General features: G+C 45.7%; 1 pseudogene across 1 annotated transcript in view; it reads left to right on the forward strand.

Annotated features, from left to right (window-relative positions):
• The first annotated feature begins 2,646 nt into the window (after positions 1-2,646).
• LOC144119763 (uncharacterized) overlaps positions 2,647-20,143 on the forward strand; it is a 29,998-nt pseudogene continuing 12,501 nt past the window's right edge. The window contains exons 1-3 of the transcript XR_013312409.1: positions 2,647-2,737; positions 3,308-4,157; positions 7,853-7,995. The product of XR_013312409.1 is annotated as an uncharacterized LOC144119763 (transcript). The remainder of the gene's footprint in view (positions 2,738-3,307; positions 4,158-7,852; positions 7,996-20,143) is intronic.

The raw sequence follows: 20,143 nt of genomic DNA on the forward strand, positions 1-20,143 counted from the left end.
AGTCCTCCACTTGTGGCCTTCGAAGTTAGATCACCGTCAGCGACTCTAGAGAACAGATTTTAGCATATTTACTATTTTAGTGCCTTTAGCCGCACTGACCGGACGTGTTCCACCCGCTATCGACTGTCTCTAGCCTTGATTTATCTATACTGCACAAAGTTTTACACCCTTGTAGAGAACACAGCACTGACAGATTATTACAGGAGACAAAATACAAGATTTTTTTTTACGCATATACCCAGCTTGCACATCATGATTCAGCTTGCGCCATCAGGTGCGTATGGTCGAAATATTCCTGACGCTGTTGCCAAGAGGGGATGTTTTTCATTCTGCATTCATTGCTTTTTTTGAGCAAAGGATCTCAAATTCCTGTTTAATAACGACCGCTTTAATGCAGAAAGTAGAACAGTGCTCGTACCTATAGGGCTCATGAATGTTACCCACTGGTCGATTTCTTATTCACAGTCATCTGAGTAAGGTGCCGCGAGGCCACGCCTCAAAATGTTGTAACGAAGAACCTCCTGTTGCGTAAAGAAGGAGATAGCTATGAATAAGATTAAATGACACGAAGCAGTATCTCGTTTTATTAAATTGTAAAAGAAGGCATGCCTCGTTTATGGCCCATTAAATAATGGAAATGCGCGCGTTAAATTGGAATGAATGCAACCAATATTATTGCGTGAACTAGGTACCCAGCCACTTCGGGAAAACTTGGTATGGTCATATGCTGATAAAACTTGGGATACATATTCATGAAGGAGGCGTAAGGCTTGCAATTAGAAATAAAGAAATCTGCATGAAAGCCTTCCTCAGAACAATTGCAAAAGATGAATCTCTCACTTATTAGGTTGCGATGACTTCCAGTTTACCGATATCCTAATGAATGCAAATGGTATGGGAGCCAACCGCGTAGTGAAACGCTCGTGGGATGAGCCTGGGCTCGCGCATGGGATAAAATAATATTTGAAATCTTTCGGCCCCGCGTATATAGTTTGTGTGTGTGTGTGTGTGTGTGTGTGTGTGTGTGTGTGTGTGTGTGTGTGTGTGTGTGTGTGTGTGTGTGTGTGTGTGTGTGTGTGTGTGTGTGTGTGTGTGTGTGTGTGTGTGTGTGTGTGTGTGTGTGTGTGTGTGCACGCGCGCGCGCGTGCGTGCGTGCGTGCGCATGCGTGCGTGCGTGCGTGTGTGTGTGTGTGTGTGTGTGTGTGTGTGTGTGTGTGTGTGTGTGTGTGTGTGTGTGCGCGTGTGTGCGTGCGTGCGTGCGTGCGTGCGTGCAAGAGTCATTGGCTGCTCAAGTTCCTAACTGCGTGGGTCAATAAGTGAGCGAAAGTGGCCTAGTCCACGTTGACAGCACCGATATCTCGCGCTGTTCCAGTATCACTTGTTCGCAGTAACTTGTTCTCTGCTCAAGCTTTCAGTTGGTATTCCACTCTTCTTACTAAAAAATTCATGAAGAAAATATTTTTTTATAGGTGCTATGGTTGCTACCACACCAAAAAAACGTTTTCAACAGTGAGCGTCAGGTGCAGGAGATCAGCTCGCAATATATATATATATATATATATATATATATATATATATATATATATATATATATATATATATATATATATATATATATATATATATATATATATATATATATATATATATATATATATATATATATATATATATATGGTAGTTAAGTTACCACCAATCTTCCACTGAGGCACTCTGAATGGCATCATTACTTCGGTTCATCACACAAATTATGTATTCCTAAAATAAATCATTTTAATGAGCACAGAATGTTACCCTGATGACTTACATGGCCTCTGACACGTGAGGGAGTAGAATATGACCTATCAAATAGTTTCAACAAACTCTGCACCACATCAAGACGTGATTCTGAATTCGAGAAGGCTTCGCCGAAGAGCGCGATGCTAGCTGAAACCGGCTTTCACGGGAATCCCCTAAAATAGAACACCGTACGAAAGAAACAAAAATATTACTGTCCTTGAAATCCAAGATGCATTTCAAGCACCAGACGTAGTGCCGGCACTCGGATGCAAACAAGACCATATCGACACATCTCAATTTTTATGCAGGGCAGTTTTTCCTCGTCAGCCTCTTCAAAGAGATAAAAACCTTCCAGCACGTCCCGGTAGCATGGCGCTGACTGATTCTTGTCGGTAAGCTAAAAAAAGAAGCCTTGGCGACTGAACGCAGGGTGCCACATGGCACTGGCTTGTACGCGCACATGGTGGGCCGGGGGTGAGGGGGGGGGGGGGGGCGGGCTCATCTGAATTCTACTGCATTTGCAGCGGTGGCGAAGCGCAGTGAGGCGCGGCGGTAACTGACACCGAATGCCTAATTGACCATTCGTCACGCGGCGAACCACGAGACTGTCCTGCCTGGCACTGGCAAGACCGATACCACAACAGCTCCGAAACAACACAGCAATGAAAAGCCTCCTCCACCCTCTCTAGCCGACCTTCGCGCAGTGTAAAGACGGTGAGGACCGCCAGAAAAAATGGCGGACGTTAACGGTCTAATTGGTTGCGCAAACAGGCCTCCTTCCCTTTTTTTGGCTACGCTCAAAGGTGAATATTAAGAGTGGGCGTTTTCAACCTCCTCCCCTGCCGCTGCGGCCGGTTCGTGGCTTTTCTCGCAGCCAACTTTCAGCTATAAAAGCCGCTCCCTGCCCCACGGCGGTCAGAAGCGTTTGCTCCTCCTACGGATTAGCTCCGACAACATGGTAAGTGTCGAGGATGCAAGCTTTCTGACATGCTTAGTGACAAAGTCGAAGTAATTTTACGTGAAGATCGTCGGTATATTGAAAGGAGAACCATGTTTTGTTAAGGTCCGCTACGCGTTAGCTGTACAATTTTGTAATAGAACAATCGCGTTCAAGTAAGCAACGCACTCACTTTGCTTATCGCCAATCATACCTCGAAATTCAGTATATGAACAATGTAGACTCTCCTGTAGCAGGGGTAGCTTTGGTTTATCAGAAAATTCATAGGAATATATGCATTAAATAACATAGAATACAACGAAACGATTTTCGAGTAAAGAGTAATGACAAACAAATATATTATTTAAATGGACTTTAAGCGATCCTGCCACAAGTGAATCGACCTTTAGAATCCAAGGATCAGGCACAGAAAATAAGAGTTTACATTGCTCCTTACAACACTTACAGCCAGAAAAACCTTAAAATACGTTGCACGAGCTAATAAAAATAATTGGCATCGACTATCGTTATGAAAAATTCACTTCGCTGTCTGGATTTCACATACAAATATGCATTTTTTTTCAAATTCAGCTTCGTGCCTGCATCGTCCTTGCCCTGGCCACCAGCGCCTTTGCTGGTCACGTCGCTGGCGGTTATGGCCTCGGTCTTGGCTACGGCCTCGGCTACGGTAACCTCGGCTACGCCGGCCTCGGCTATGGTGGCCTCGGTTTGACCCACTATGGCCTTTCTCACGGTATTGGCTACTCTGGCCTGACCGGCTACGGCCTTGGCTACGGTTACGGATACGCTCCAGCAGCCTCCTACGCTGTCGCTGCTCCAGCCGTTGCTCGTACCGTCGCCACCTACCACGCTGCCCCAGCTGTGACTGCCGTTCACGCTGCACCAGCTGTGACTGCCGTGCATGCTGCCCCAGCCATCGCTACCTACGCCGCTGCCCCAGCAGTCACCAGGTTTGCCACCACCTATGCTGCTCCAGCTGTGTCCAAGGTTGTGCACTCCGCTCCAGTTGTCGCTGCTGCCCCAGCTGTCGCCACCTACGCCGCTGCCCCAGCTTTCGCTAGGGTTGCCTACGCTGCTCCAGCTGTGACCAGAGTTGTGCAGTCCGCCCCAGTTGTCGCCGCTGCCCCAGCCGTCGCCACCTACGCTGCCCCTGCCGTTGCTGCCGTTCACGCTGCCCCAGCCGTCACCACCACTACCGTGCACCACGCCCCTGCTGTCGCCACCGTCGCTCACGCCGCTCCAGTTGTTGCCGGCTACGGTTTCGCCCACGCTGCCCCAGTGTACGGCTACGGTGTTGGCACCCTCGGCTACGGTGCTGGCCACTACGGCTTCGGCCACGGTCTTCTCGGCTACGGCCTCAACTACGGCTACGGCCTTGGCTCTCCATTCCAGTACGCCACCCTCCTCCGCAAGAAGAAGTGTAAGTGCTCTTGCCTACGGCGGCATATGTTAGCAATACCACCACTTTTTTCCAAGAGGGCGAGTTTCTAATGCTTAATATCACCTTATGTTTTCGTTCCAGAAATTTTATTTTTCAACAAAGAACCCGACCGAATCCACGCTACAAGGCTCGAAGAAATTTTGTTGCTTCGATCATCTGCCGTGATGGTCGAAGAATAAACAGTTTGTCTTTCAACTATGTGTCTTCGTCATTCTTACTGGCTCCATCGGCTCTACTGCGCGGATTTGAAATACTTGTGTATTGCAGGACAAGGCGCGAAAACATTATTGAAGGTGCTTACAGAGGTCACTACATAATCCGGTAGTGAGGCCGTGAATTCAATATCCACTGCTTCTTCTCAGTGCGGTGAAAGGCGAGATGTCCTAATTGAAGCACGTGATGCTTTATGATCACTGTGAAACATGCATTGCGGGCACACTAAATAATGACCACAGTTTTACCTCTTGATCAAATAAGCTTTTTTGCCTCCGCACCATCACACTCATGCACTATCATATTCAGTAGATTAAAGCCGGCGGTGCAGCAGTCAGTGCCCAGAACGATGCTGTTGTCCTTGAACAAGCATCACGCCTAGTTGCAATACTCTGTGCACATACGTGTCCGGCAGGGCATTTACAGCCTATAATTTGTTTAACTGCACAATCCTTCAGGACTATACGGCTATCCATTGCAACTTACCTTCAAGAGGATTGGTTATAAAGAAAGAAAAGGCGCAGTAACTTCCTAATTTCTTGGCTGACACCTCAACCACGCTGTGAGTGAAGGGAACAAGGTAGCAGAGAAAGAAGAAAGAGTGAGAGATGTGCGATAGTGGAGGCTCCGGAATAATTTCGACCACTTGGAGATCTTTAACGTGCAGTGACATCTCTCAGAAAACGGGCGGCTATTTGCGTTTCGCCTCCATCGATACGCGGCATCGGCGGCCAGGTTCTAACACGGGTATTCTGGCTCAGTAGCCGAGCCTCCTAACAAGTGAGCCACAGCGGCGCGTAATGAAAATTGGTTTTGAAAAATGGAAATGCCGCAGTAACTGTCTCACGTATCTCGGTGGACACCCGAACCGCACCCCAAGGCAAGAGATGAAGGAGGGTGTGAAAGAAGAAAGAAAGAAGTAAAGAGAGAAAGAAAGAAGGAAAGAAAGAGAGAAAGAAAGCAAGAATGAAAGGAAGAAATAACGGAAGAAGTAACGAGAGAAAGAAAGTAAGAAAGAAAGAAAAGAAGAAAGGAAGAAGCGCCGTAGTGGAGGGCTCCGGAATAATTTCGACCAGCTGAGGATATCGTGTAACGATAAATCCATTGAAACGCTGCCACGTCAGTCGGGTTGTGAAAAACTCAAGATCAAGTATAAATGCAGAGGAAGGCCAGTTTTGTTGCACAGTCTTTTTGATATACTGTGACAAAAACTGCGATATACAGAAGTGCGAAATTATTTTCTGTACTTGAAGCTGAAGTACAACTTCTCATCAGTCTCTCCATTGTGCATAATATGCGGTTAATAGCTCAGGCGTCCTGCCGAATTAAATATCTGTAACATATTTGCATATAAACGTTCTAGAGCATGCTCATCTTTATAGCTGCGACTGAATAATATATCACATCAGTATATCACCTTTTCTAAAGCAGATTGATGTGCATATGGTGGAGCAATTGATAATTCATATATATCAAGCAGACGGTTCATCCCCTACACGTAATCAAAGCCCTGTGAAGTTGGCTTTAAAAAATTATGTGTAAGTAAACTATCGCTATGTCAAATTAATCAAGTTTCTTTCACTTGTTTATTTATTTTCGTTATCTGTACGATTGATTTCCACTTCAGTTACGTGCAAAGTGACAGTGGGTGGTGCTGGGCATAACTCATTACCGAGCGATCAATTTACCCAGTTTTCCAGAGGTGCGCCGAAGGTCATGCGGCGCGGTTCCACGTTGAATGCTCTCTCTGATGCCCGTTGGAAAACGACCGTCAGGATAGGTGTGCCTTAAGTTACGCTGACTTATTAGGACTCTGCGTCTACAATCTAGTAGCTGTTTGGTTCCATATGACGGAGTCGAAATGTATCTGGGAAAAACAGTGACACAGTGTCACGATATTTCCGCCCGTAGTATTATGTCATTTTATGCATCTGTTTTTCTTTTCATTACACTGCAGTGACAGATAAATGGCTTAGAAATCGTGCCTGCTTCACTGCGCTGAGTCGGATTTAGTGCCAAGCTTTAGGAGTCGGGTGTTTCCTTTACTTACTTATCGAATACGCCTGGCAAGCCGGATTAAAAAAAAAAGTAGGTAAAGCCACACTAATAATTTATTTGCTATGAAATGGCTAGTAGACAAATGTATGGAACCATTCGTAATATATTCGTGGTTTCTTTGTCGTTCAGGGCACAGATTCTGGATGGTAACGATGAAGATTGCATGCTTCACCATGAAAGCTGGTCATTGCCGGACATTCCAGTACTCCAGACAGTTTGGAGGTCTGACACTTGTACGAGCATAAAGTAGTGTATTAATTCTCTTACTTGAGAACCTTAATTCCTGCTGAGAGACACATCAGCTACAATTTCATACAGGAACTGCAAAACGGCTATTCATACCAGACTTTTACTTACAGTGCAACTGTCTCATGAAGATTTTTTGCGATATTCCTAAGTTCCTTTCACAGCTCCTCTATCGAACTTGCCGTCAATTGAAGCGGTTACCTACGTTTTCCACGATGGATCATTCCGCTTTCCGCCGAAATATGCAGTGAATGTTCGCACACTTGTCCTCAGGAGCATATGAATAACTAAGGTAGGATAAAGAAATGGTTATCCCTTTTACCTGGAAATTCAGCAATTACCGACTCTCCACTCCTTGTTATCTGAGTGCTATCACAAGAGTACGGGTGCGACCTATATGGCTATGCATGGCGTTGTAAAGGGCAGGTAATGAACCCACGACGCAAAGTAGAGAGTTAGCTCAAGTGCTCACTTGCAAATCACTTGCAATTTTGTGTTCCAAGCGACGCTAATAAAGCTTTTTTAAAAAAAGATTTCATGGTCGTGGAGAGGGGACAAACACAGGTAGCAGATGCAGAAATGGTGCTTGTCGTCAGCCTCTTCCACACTTGGTGCATGAATTACACCAAACTCTGACAGGAACCACCAATTTTGACAACATGTCGAAACTTAGGACCATCAGCTGAAATACGGACAAAAGACCACTATGGACAGACAGTTACCGAAGAAGGCTCACATTTACATAAAAGATCCAGGAAAAACATGAAAAGTAAAATTACGCACCGATTGCGTAACGCGAGAAATATAGCGAAGGCTGTCAGTAAAAGAAGTTAATCATCCATTATAGTATATCGTCTACCTGTTAGCGTCCTTTGCGGTATTTCAATTGGTTTCGCAGAGTGATGTCAAAGAATCAACAAAACCTTTACGTCAGTCACGTTGCTTGCAAGAACTTGTATTCTTTTTTTGTCTGCCGGCAATGGAGGCGCAGAAAAAGCTTTTACATTGAAAATCCCCGCTGCTTCCACAATTTCTCTGACGCTCTGATAACGGTGCCTGGTCACTTAAGAGCAGCGGGGAAGCCCGGTGCGCATCCGCTGTCTCCACAATGCAGCCCTAAATATTGTGTGCCTGTTCTTTTGATATTGCTGCCATAGTCTCCGACGCGCTCCTTCAGACCTTTGCCAGTTTGTCCAACAAAATATTTCTTCTAGGACAGCAGGAAGGCCTGGGTGAAGATATGTATAAAATCTGGGTCACATCTGATAAAACAGATAAAAGTGGGACAGACCTGACTCAGGTTTTCCGGATTAACCCAGACCTGACCCGGAAATTTCCCTTGCCACAAGGACAATTTCAATGGCTATAAAGTCGCAGCTGTAGAGATTCTCAATGTCTAGTGAACTCAAAGGAGTTGTGACGCTTCAACACGGCAAACTCAGTCACCGTCGAGACGATGCATCATCTCACACTAAGCTGCTGTGGCTGCAGTCACCGGCACTGACTTGATGGCCATTGCAGCTGCCCGTGTAGCAGCGTTCAGTTGGTCGTTGAAGCGACAGGCTATCGATGTGAAGGCCTTCGAAATGTCCGTTTGATAAGAGGATAAATTGATTTTACAGCAGTAGCTCTAGCTGTATTGTCCTCCGGAAAAGGTTGCATCCTGTCCCAGCTATCACGAGACCTGAACCGTGGGATCTCGTGCCTTTGCACATCGCGTCTGATAGATGGCGCTGACGTCGTTCACTGTGAGAGGCAGCTGCGTGTCGACGTGCGGGTTACGTAACCTTCCCCGTTGCACACCGTCGATCGCTGTGTGACGCGGAGCGCGGACGAGAGGGATGCGATGTTGAAGCTGCTATCACCACCAGGCATAACTGCGCGTGAAGGGAAGCGTCATACACAAGAGATTTACTACTCAAATGACTCGGGAAATAACATACTGACTCAAGAGTACGATGGTACAGTGCATGTTTATGAATAAAATACCAGATGAAAATTGCAAATTTGTAGCAGTTTTCACACCACGCATACTCCAAGTGACCGTTAAAATGCGCACTACCGCGTAAATCGCATAACTCTACGAAGGCTGAGCGCCAAATGATGCATGTCATGCATACACGGTAGAGTACACTATCGGGCAGTGCCTGAAATCGGAGAAATATCAAATACGCATCACACGCCCCATATGGAGAGCAGATCACGTGGAAGTTTCCAAAAGACGGAAAGCAGCGTAAAGACTACGCCTGTTTCTGACTCCATATAATTTTATCTCGAAGTCAGCGCTTCGGGTATGGGTTCTTCAAGTCGCTCTTGTGTTTTTCGCTGCAGAACACCTGTTTAGTACGCCAGGCGCATGGTTATATTGTTACATGGCGACCAGCCGAAGAATGAGACGAGATGACTGATGGCAGTAGAGATGGTTTTTAATGGCTGCTGGCCTAGCGCGAGCGCTCCGTCCCGCGCCACTGCCAGCTTCGTCCTCTTCGTGACTATATTTATTCTTGGTTTCCTTTGAGCGGGTGTGTTATCTAGGATATTGCGTGACACGGTTAATCTTTTCGTGAGAAGCTGTGACTACGCAAGTTTACTGCCGCAGGACTGTTGGCGACATTGTACACTTGTTATTTAGAAAATCTCAAGGTTTGAGCTGGCACCCAACCTTTCGGGTAGAAATGTTAACTTTCAGTCTGCATTTTGCATGTACTTCATATGGTATCGCTGACACTTCGTCATGCGATATAAATGGAATAACTTGAGATGGCCTTAGGAAATAAAAATATGTCATTATTTTACAATACTGGCAGAGTTGGTGGCCTAATACGGTGCATGAAAGCAACGCAAAAACACGACAAAATATACAACCCTCTCACACGAGCGCTGACTAGTCCCTGAATGCTTTTGTCGCTTGGAGGCATTAGATAGATGTCAAGGCAGCACAGAAGCAAAAAAAAAAACGTCAATATTTCAACGCAAAAACACAGAGCTATATTCTCGCCTATCATAAATTACGACAGTCCACCTCGTACCAAGACAGGGAAAGAGTAGGTTTGATGGCGAATGACGCCCCCTTATGCGCGATAGCATATAGCTTTGAAGATTTTCTTTGTCCGTGGATGGGTGCAATGCCTGAGGGTGGCGCACCGTTAAAAAAAAAACGAAGAACATAATTTGCACGTTTACAACCTATAGTTGCCGCAACCTCTCGCTTCACTGTAAAACCTGCAAGCAATGTGTATCTTTTTCACAGTGCGCCATCCTCAAGCGCTACCCCGATTAATAGACTACGAAAACACTTGAGGCTTATGTAATCGCACACAAAGCGGCACCATGCGTCAGCAAACCTGTTTCGATTTCTCCCTACAAGATGGCCTATCTAAATTCATGGCTAACCATCTGTGGTGTTGTTGATGATAATGATGATGTCTTTAGGATTGAGTTGAGTGGAGGTGTTGAATGCTACAGGTGAGATTAGCCTTGCTTATTCTGCCAGCAATTGCTCCACTGTAGCGTCACTTCTATGTTAATAATGTCCTAAAACCTGTCCAATCTACCCCGCTAAGCGCAGTCACTTATAGCAGCACATATTCCACTCCCGCAGTCCCGATATAAGCACACTTTCACTTCACACAGTCCACATCACAGTCCACTCCAGAAGTCAAGATCTATGCCAATATTCAGTCACAGTAGAACGTAGTCCATTGCGGTGCCACAATCTATACACACGACGAAAGAAGAAGGCGCCGACCAAAAGAAAAGATGGGATGACGTTTCGGCTCCCCCACGAGAGCCTTGTTCACAATCTCATCCCAACTTTTCTTTTGGTCGGCGCCTTCTTCTTTCGTCATGTACCATCCCGACCAGACGCGTTTCCATCAGACTCTAGACTTCAATCTATACACACATTCGCTCACAGTATAACATAGTCCACTCCAGAAGACACCATCTACTCACACATTCAATCACATTTGCCTTGGAGATGTTATCGTTTTCTTGCTTCTGCACGAGCCTTCTTCACATGTATTTAGTGCTCCCTTGTCATAAACGCATTCATTTGCTAATAAGCGCTCTTATGTATCCGTTGTTTAACTCCTCCCGTTCTTTTTTCGGTCTGTTCTTATCGACGATAAAATGTGTTTATATAAATGTAAATCCTATGAGTATCTCCTCTGAACTCCAAAAGAAAAGTGAAGATGCGCCCGTGAAGTCATGTCTTATTTAATGTGTAAAAGAAAGAGAGGTAGATTATTGCGTTTATGGGGTTTAACTTCCCAAGTGACTCAGGCTATGAGGAATACTGTAGTGAATGGCTCCAGAAACGGGATTTTTAACGTGCACTGACATCGCACAGTATCCGGGCCTCTAGAATTCGCCGCCATCGAAATTCGACCGTCGTAGCCGGGATCCAACCCGCGTCTTTCGAGCAAGTGGCCGAGCGCCATAACCACTGAGCCGCTGCGGTTGCGAAAGAGAGATAGAGGAAATTTGATTAAATGAAAATGTCATAGATAATAGGGACATTTAGCATACCATGTGCCGTCTTACCGTTACCACGGTAGTGGGAGCCCGCGCACCGTATGTGCGCATTCGATGGATGGATGGTTGGAAGGTGGAGCGCCCCTTTTGAAACGGGGTGATGGCAGTTGCCACCTTGCTCAGCTTTTTTTTCGCTTTATGTTTGTTTAACTGTGCTGAGAGTTATTAAATTTCGCCATTTTCTTTAAATACGTCTCCCTACACTTTTAACCTTATGTCACCTCTCTGCTTTTGAGACACCAATCTTCCAATCGCTTTTTGATAATTTCCACCGCAGATTTATTTACATGACTGTTGTTATCTCTAAACCCTAGGGCCTCAGGAAGAGTGACTGTGCCTGCGTCGACATCGGGATAGAGACCACCACATTTTAGTATGGGGTGTTCTATTGTTTCTACACATTTACCACACACAGCACATGTGTCATCTTCTACGTTAAATTTCTTTTTATAGCGGCGCGTTTTAAGACATCTTGACCTAGCTTCAAAGAGTAGGGCACTGCCTATTGAGTTATAATAAAACGCTTCCTTCCTGATCTGCTGTATTCAGCATCGATATAGTACTACACTAGGATTCTTTTCCATTAAATTTACCCAATTTTCACCTTCCGCTTTTTTAACCTGTCGTTTAATGCTCTGTCTCTCTCCGGACTCGTGTCTGGCATTCTTACTGGTTAGCTCCCTACTTCTTTTCCTCCATTTTGAGTCAACGCTCTTTCTGTACAGGTATTTAAATGCCTTAGCTGCCCACCCGTTATGGTCCAATTTCCTCAGGCTTTCTTCGTACAGTATTTTACTGTGAGCTTCCCGTGCTTCGAACGATGGCCAGCCCATATCCCCCTGTACTGCGTTGTTTGTGATTTTCCCGTCGGCACCTAGTGCCAATCTTCCAACGGCTCCCTCATTTACTTCTAATCTCGACAGAACTTCTGCCCTTAAGCACAGAACCGCATTCCTAAAAGTAAGCCCTGGCACCATTATTCCTTTCCAAATACCTCTCAGTACCTTATACCTGTTTTACCCCCCCCCCCCCCCAATGCTCTATGTTTCATTAACCCGGCATCTCTTCGCCCTTTTGCTATAAGAGACTGCTCGTGCTTTTCCGTGTACATCTGGCCTTCAATTACTCATATCCCGTGATATTTGTATTCGGCCACTCGGGGTATTTCATGGCCTTGTATTGTAACTCCTGCTAAGCTGTATCGTTGAAAATCATCACACCACACTCAGCTGCGCTAAAACTAAAACCTAGACTGTGTCCTTCGTCTCCACAGCAATTAACCAGAGCTTGCAAATATTCTTGGCTATCTGCTAACAGTATTATAGAAGAACTTCTTGCTGGGCGAGTTGGTGCATATATTTATTGGTATGGCGTTGCGCACACGACGAGACGAACACAGGAAAAAGTAGGACGACAGAAAGAGCGCAAACTATCAACTGACTATATTGCTATCACAGCAACATATATATATATATATATATATATATATATATATATATGTGCAGAAATAACCCGTGCAAAACAAAGAGGAGAGAGAACAAAGATGAATGTTGTGGCAAGTCAAGTCTGCATGTTTCAACAAAAGCAGGGGAGAAAATTTTTCTCTTTATTATATAAGGTAACCGAGGTATCACTTACACAACTATCACCGTTTTCTCTGATGTAAAATGCCTCCAAAAGTTCGCGGGCTATTTTGTTTTTGCTTTTTCCCAGAATCTTGATATTTTTTAGAATCAGCTCACACCCAAGGCATGAAATGCAATGAACGGGCAAGTTCGCCCCTTCTCTTTTTTGTATAGGAAAGGCATGCTCCCCTGCTCGTTCACTGACGCAGCGTCCAGTTTGGCCGACATACACACGTCCACATTTTAGCGGGATTTGGTAGACCACGCCAGTCGCACATTTGGCAAACTGTACAGTATGTTTCTTTGTGCATGAGCTTCGTGGGGTTTCATCCTCGGGGATCCCGGAGCGTAACCCACAGAGCTTTTTTGGGGGACGAAAATACCACTGGAACGCCATGCCTGTTGGCCACTTTTTATATTGTGGGAGATTTTGTGCATATATGGCACTACCGTCGGCTTTGTACTACGCATGCGCTCAGGGACACAGCTGCGCTTGCCTTTCTTTGTCTTCTGCAAAAGGTTCTCGGCTACCGCATTGAGGAGCGAGTAGGGGAACCCGGCTGAAAGCAGCCTGGTGATCTGATTGTGAAAGCTGGAACGCATTTCATGCTGGCATGATTTGTTTAAGGCAGATTCTAAGCTTGAGATTGCAATTGCTCTTTTTACAATCTTTGAGTGAGCAGCATCAAATGGAAGAACTGCTTTCTGTGCTCGAGGAGCATATTTTCAACAAACATGATTCAAGCCAAACTGCAAGTTAATATCTGAAAACTGGAAAGAACCGTTAGCTGGGAGTTCGTGAGTGAACACCAAACCTTGGTCATATTGTCTAAAAAGAGTTAAAAGACTGCTGAGTCAGTGCAGGTCACCGTTTTCTGTTTAGAAAAAACAATTAAAAAATCGTCAACATATCAAAAACATTTAAGAACACCGTGGTTAGTAAGCTCTAGAGTCAGGGTACGGTCAATAGCGGCTACAAAATATTTCGCAGAGGATCGGGGCGACACAAGAGTCAGTGCAGATGCCTTGTATTTGAATGTAAAAACTGTCTTTAAAAGAGATAAATGTGGCTTGCAAATAAAATTCCAGCAGGGACATGAAGCTCTCTGTTGAAACACCCGCCGTGTTTCGAAACGCTACTTCACCGGAGCTCTCAATGCATTCTTTTACGGCAGCCAACAGTTCATTATGAGGCACAGAATAAAACAGATCTTCCACGTCAATAGAGAAGGCGTAGCCAATATGAGCAGTAGAAGCCAAGAACCTAACTAAATCACTGGAGTTTTTTGTCGCAAAAGGGCCTACAACCAGTAAAGCACCTAGATGTTTTTGCTGAAACTGGCTGATTAACATCTGCCAAGAAGCCTTCTCGCTTTCAATAGTTCTAAACGGCACAGAGTCCTTGTGCGTTTTTGCCGCTCTTTCTCTCGTCCTACTCTTTCCTGTGTTCGTCTCGTCGGGTGCGCAACGCCATACCAAGAAAACTGCTAACAGTACAATATCGTCCGCATACATTAAACCTGGTAGCCAACAACCTTTCCGCCTAATCGGTACGACAGATTATAACCTAGATTGCTTCCTGGTAGCATTCTTTCCATACTTATCATATAAAGCATGAATAGCAGCGGTGATAGAGGACAACCTTGTGAAGATCGCCTTGAGAGCGCCAGATGGCGCAGATACCAACCAGCTGCGCGCACGCCTGCCGCTTCAGGGCCAGTCAGCGCATGCGCACTGGTGGTGGGCAAGCTCCCGATACTCCGGTAAGGTAACGGGAAAACGGCACACGCTATGCGAAGATATCTAGGAGTAATTAAGAAGTCCAGCGCTTGCTGCAATGTCTCGTGAGTGGTGGACCAACAGAAGCTTGTGGCTGGGAAAGCTGAGGGACAGGCAGTTCATTCATTAATTCATTCATTCATTATTGGCTAGAATGGCCCGAGGGCTATGGGAGTATCTTCACGCTGCTCCAGTAGGTTGATGGATTGGCAGGTGAGGCTGCTCATCAGTCCACGTGGTTGGGGGCCAGAGTGTCTGCGGTTAAACTAGAATTCGGAGGTGACTCGAGGGACGGAGGAGGGAGTGGGTCGCATGTCGGTTTTGGGGCGAAAAGGTGCTTGTCTGCGCGCTCGTTCCCGACAACACTAAGTGCCCTTGCACCCAGACGATGCGATAGCCATGGGCGGGAGCGTGAAGTAAATGACACATTACTGTTACTGCGGTGCGGTTGGGTCTGTCTCATGACAGTGTGAGCAGGATTCTGCAGACCTGCCATTAGTTTTACATGCCCTTCTTGCCAGTTCCTTGCCCCGGTGGCGCTACTCCAGTGCTACTCACACTTGGAGTAGTTGTCTGAAATTTCAGAAACCAAATATTCGACGAGTAGATATTTCCTGTTTCAACTGCTCTTTTCCCAGGCGCCCTAACGTGAGAACAATGGTTTTATATTTCTGAGTACAATAAATTTGTGTGATGTCGTGACGTCCACGATGACGCAGGGTGGATTGTGGACTCTGTTACCGCTGTCAGCAGTGCGATGCAGTGGGGCCTAGCCTCAGCGATCGGCGAACAGAGAAGTACTCCACGTCGTTTACTTTTGAAAGAGGCTGTGGCGGGGATTTCGGCACTGCAATTTTCTTTTTGCTTTGTTCTACAAAACCTCCTTTTTAAGGAAACCAGTTTTGTCTAACGTTAGAACGTGGTAGTCAGTTTACGTAAGCAAACTAAAAGTTGGCCTCTGTGTCTCTTTAAAGATTGAAAACATCGCTAAATAAATAAACTAGAAAATTCTTCGAGCCGTAATCAGTGCCCTTACATTGGGTGGACGAGTTCTGTAAATTCAAGTGTTTTAAAAAGGAAAAAAAGAAACGTTGGTTTCAATGCATGGCCTTGTTTGAAACCATTGAGTTGCAAAAAAGGCTTGAATTTTCTACTGATTTCATAGATCTGAAGAAAATAAAAATTGTTAGAGTAATTCGCGCATGTTGGTGAATAAACTCTTTGACCGGAAACTAAAGACGGATCACTAAATTGAAAGTAGATTGGATGGGCATTGTGCTCCAGTTTTTCTAATTCCAAGCCTCCAAGAATGAAAGTTTTAACACGCGTGAAAAAGCATCAGGAAAAGAACCGAAATGAAGTTGAACTAATTGCCCGCTCTTCCCGCCTAGTCTACACAGTTTTTCATGGTCTGCGTTTAGTTCGCTTTATTGAGCTTCATATTCCCGTGAAAAGTTTTTGACTCACTTGTGAGATTCTTGTAGAATGCTTTCCTTGCCATTTCTGTGAGGTGCTGGAAAAAATTAGACAAGGAAGAAGGCAAATCTCTCACTGCATCGCACTCCAGGTGTTTTCTCTCGGTCTGAACGAATGCTTTGTTACGAGTCGTGTTGCATTCACTGGTGAGTAGAGGTTGGCTCCTTCGGGCCGAAAGGAGAATCATCGACGCCATGAACGCATAAGATATGAAACGCTGTGTGGTCCGTTCGAGCCTGTTGTGCGACACTTACCTACAACCGAGTTGGTTGATGGGGCAAGAGAGGGCGTTGTCATTGTTCTTTCCCTCTCGGTGGACACCGGAAGTGTGTCGTTAGGGAGGGGATAAAAGAGGGGTTGGAAGGAGCAAGAGAAACAGCACCATTAGTGAAGGGCACCCGATTTATTGCCGCTAGCGAGAGTCTTTCGAGTATTGTGGCATCGCACACTAGACGAGCAGTCTCGCATTTCATCGCCTCAAGAATGCGGGCCCCGCGGCCCTGAATTCGAACGCACGACGTAGCGCTGCGGGCTTAAATGTCAAAGGCACTGAGCAACCACGATGCGATCGTACAAGCTGCAGCACCAAACGCTTCTTATGTTGTCATTTCGTCCCTTCTACGTGCAACAGGCTTCGCTTCGCAAATGCCGACAGCAAGATGCGTGCATGATAGGCGACTTCCTTAAAAAGAAATACACGTCCTCATTCATGGCGTGCCATTGTATACTTCTCATTTTTGAGCGTCCTCACAAAGGTCTCCCTTTACATCTTTTGTTACCGTTGGCTTGCATTTGAAAGCAGTCGTGTTTTAGGTTGGTTCAAAAATTACGTTTCTGCAGAGTTTTTACCGGAACCCTTTTGCGAAACCTTAAAATATACTCTAGTCGTACACGTCTGACAAGGTTGGCCGTGCTTTCTCGAGAAAAAAGACATTTACATCTTCCTCGCTTGTGTAAAACAACACGCAGTATAGCACTATTTCGGACCTTCAGCCAAGTGCTGTACATCCCAGTGCGAGCTTCGAATTGGCTAACGCGATCACGCTTCGGTTAGGACGCTTAGGTTGCATTAAAAGTGCGGAACAATGGTAGTAGTTACTAGTTCAGCCTCAAGGTATCACGGCGCGCACGGAAGACGGATGTATTCCATATTTTTCTCGCATAATGAAGTGGATGTTTTGCCTACAGATGACTTATCTCAGCACCATGGATCTCTGAGTGCCACACATAGAGGGGGGAAGAAAAACACAGCTTTCTCATATTTCCGACTTAAGCGATTCAACACGTAAGTCAGCTTGTGGTGTCAACTCTGCATAAAGCAATCCGTCTGCTCAACCTCACCAATAAGCGAGGTTGAGTGTAGCCTGCATAGTGCTGAATGGCTTCCTGTAACAGAGAGGGTAGTTGATTCTTAAGAATTTTCCAAGCGCTCAGTCACTCATGAGCTGTAAGACTGTTTTGTTCAGTTCCCGAAATATTCGCTCTACGCGAGGAAATTGCGGGTGCGCAGTTCACATGAACAGTATGATGTGAGAACATTTGTGGTTCCCCCCACACACGTTACTGTCAAAAGTTATCGCGTCGGACACTGCAGGGCCTGCGTGGTAGCGTTGAAAACATGGCGGCGCTCTGTCCACACGGTTCGTGCCAAATTAAGCGATGACCGTTAAGTTCTCTGAGGGGTAACCATCATCATCATCATCATCATCCTGACTACACCCACTGCAGGGCAAAAGCTTCTCCCATGTCTCTCCAATTATCCCTGTCCTTTGCCAGCTGCGCCCACTCTATGCTTGCAAACTTTCTAATTCAGGCTTCGAAATACCTCCTGTAAACAGGCGGTGAAAAGCATTCGCGAGATCGAGTCTCCTTGCCTGACGCCCTTCTTTATTGGAATTTTAATCCTGACTTAATGGAGGACTATGGTAGCTCTATGTTCCTTGATATATATAGCTGTGAAAACATGAGGTACTTGACTGCTTAAAATAATATACATCGAAGTATACGCTTCATTTAAGGAAACATTTTTATTTGACTCGACGTTTCGATCGGAGGACCGATCTTTTTCAAGAGTGACCATACAGTGCATGGGCGCGTGTTCTTATAGCATGGGACTTGGCACACAGAAGGCTTAAAAAGAAAAGAAATAAAGAAAAGTAAGGAACAGAAAAAGGGGGAGGGGGCGGCCGGGAGAACAGAACACAACTGACACCTATGGCATATTAGGGAAGCAAAGGTGGCGCGTCGTGTACCCGTGAACTCACTGCACACTGCACACTGCACACACACACACACACACACACACACACACACACACACACACACACACACACACACACACACACACACACACACACACACACACACACACACACACACACACACACACACACACACACACACACACACACACACACACACACACACACACACACACGCACACACACACACACACACACACGCACACGCACACATTTTTGAGAGCCGCCCACTTTGTTCTATGATATTGTTCTATGGTATTGTTCTATAAATATCATAGAACAAAGTGAGCGGCTCTCAAAAATTTTTCCTTTGGTCCCCCGGGTAACATACAGAAGGCCAAAAAATTTACAAAATCACCTTGTGCCCTCAACGGTTAATAAACCGAGGCCGGTGGGTTGCACACCTTGCGGAAAGAGCAGATGCCAAGTTTGCAAACACATGCAAACCACAGCACTGACTAAAAGTACCCATTCAGATTTCAAACATGTTATCCGAGAGGACTTAAACTGCGATTCCAGTAATGTTGTTTACATGCTCGAGTGTTGCGAATGTCAGATGCAGTATATTGGCCAAACAGACAATTCATTCCGATTAAGATTTAATAACCACCCTCATTCTAGAAAAAACAGCGCACACAGGACAGGGACCAAGGGAAGGCATTTTTCTGGGCCAGTTGGTATGAATCCATGATTTGGGCCAGCATGAACTTTGGGACACAAACGAAGAGTGTGTTCCATGTTCCATGTGTCTCTCTTCGTTTGTGTCCCAAAGTTCATGCTGGCCCAAACCAAGGGAAGAACCGACGACACGAGCGCTGTGTCGTCGGTTCTTCCCTTGGTCCCTGTCCTGTGTGCGCTGTTTTTTCTAGAATGACTACATACCAACTCGCCCAGTCTTCCACATTGGCATAATAACCACCGCTCACATACTCAATCTCTCCCTGGCCTCCCACTATCGAGACACCTCCGCGAAAAAGGCCACGAGTTTGACAAACTTAATGTAACGATATTGCAGAGTAGCTTTAAAAACACCCGGGAGCGCGAACAACGCGAATCATACTTTATTTTCAAATTTAACACAGTGCATAAGGGCATCAACGAAAACCATGGCACCCTATCGTCTCTTTCGATGGCAGAAACCAAAGGAAATTTCAACCCTAATAGACAAAGTACCACCACTGACTGAGTCGTCTAAGGTCATACCGCTGTTGCATGTCAGTTTCGGCTTGTTTCCATCTGCCGTTCAACTCATTCTTTGGTTCCGCGAGGGCCATATGTCCCCTTCTCTTTCTTCTTTTTTGATCATTATATATTTTTATATAATTTTCTGTTTTTTTGAAATTTCTCTGTGCTATATCTCTTGTTTTTTTTTGCATTGCTGTCAACAAGCCTTTCCATCTGGTCCTCCTATTGGAAGCTCATCTGGTTTTAGCGGCTCGCGTGTCACCATGTGGAGCCACTTTGGGCGATCTCAACCTGTTCCGCCTCGTCAGGGCTATCTTTCGGAGCCGCTCGGGGCCGCACATACGCGGACAGAGGCATACCGAAACCCACAATTGGCGGACGCATTCCTTCTTTTGTTAAGCCCCACCACGTTTCTTCTTTGCTTTCCCCTTTTTCTCTGCTTTTGCTTCTCTCTCTCTCTTTTTTTCTTTTTTTCTTTTTTCTTGTCGCAGTAGCCGCGTGCGCACCCAGCCCGGCCTCCCTCTTTCGCTTCGTGTGTGTGTGTGTGTGTGTGTGTGTGTGTGTGTGTGCGTGCGTGCGTGCGTGC

Source organism: Amblyomma americanum, chromosome 2 (assembly GCF_052857255.1).
Source record: "Amblyomma americanum isolate KBUSLIRL-KWMA chromosome 2, ASM5285725v1, whole genome shotgun sequence".
NCBI lineage: Eukaryota > Metazoa > Arthropoda > Arachnida > Ixodida > Ixodidae > Amblyomma > Amblyomma americanum.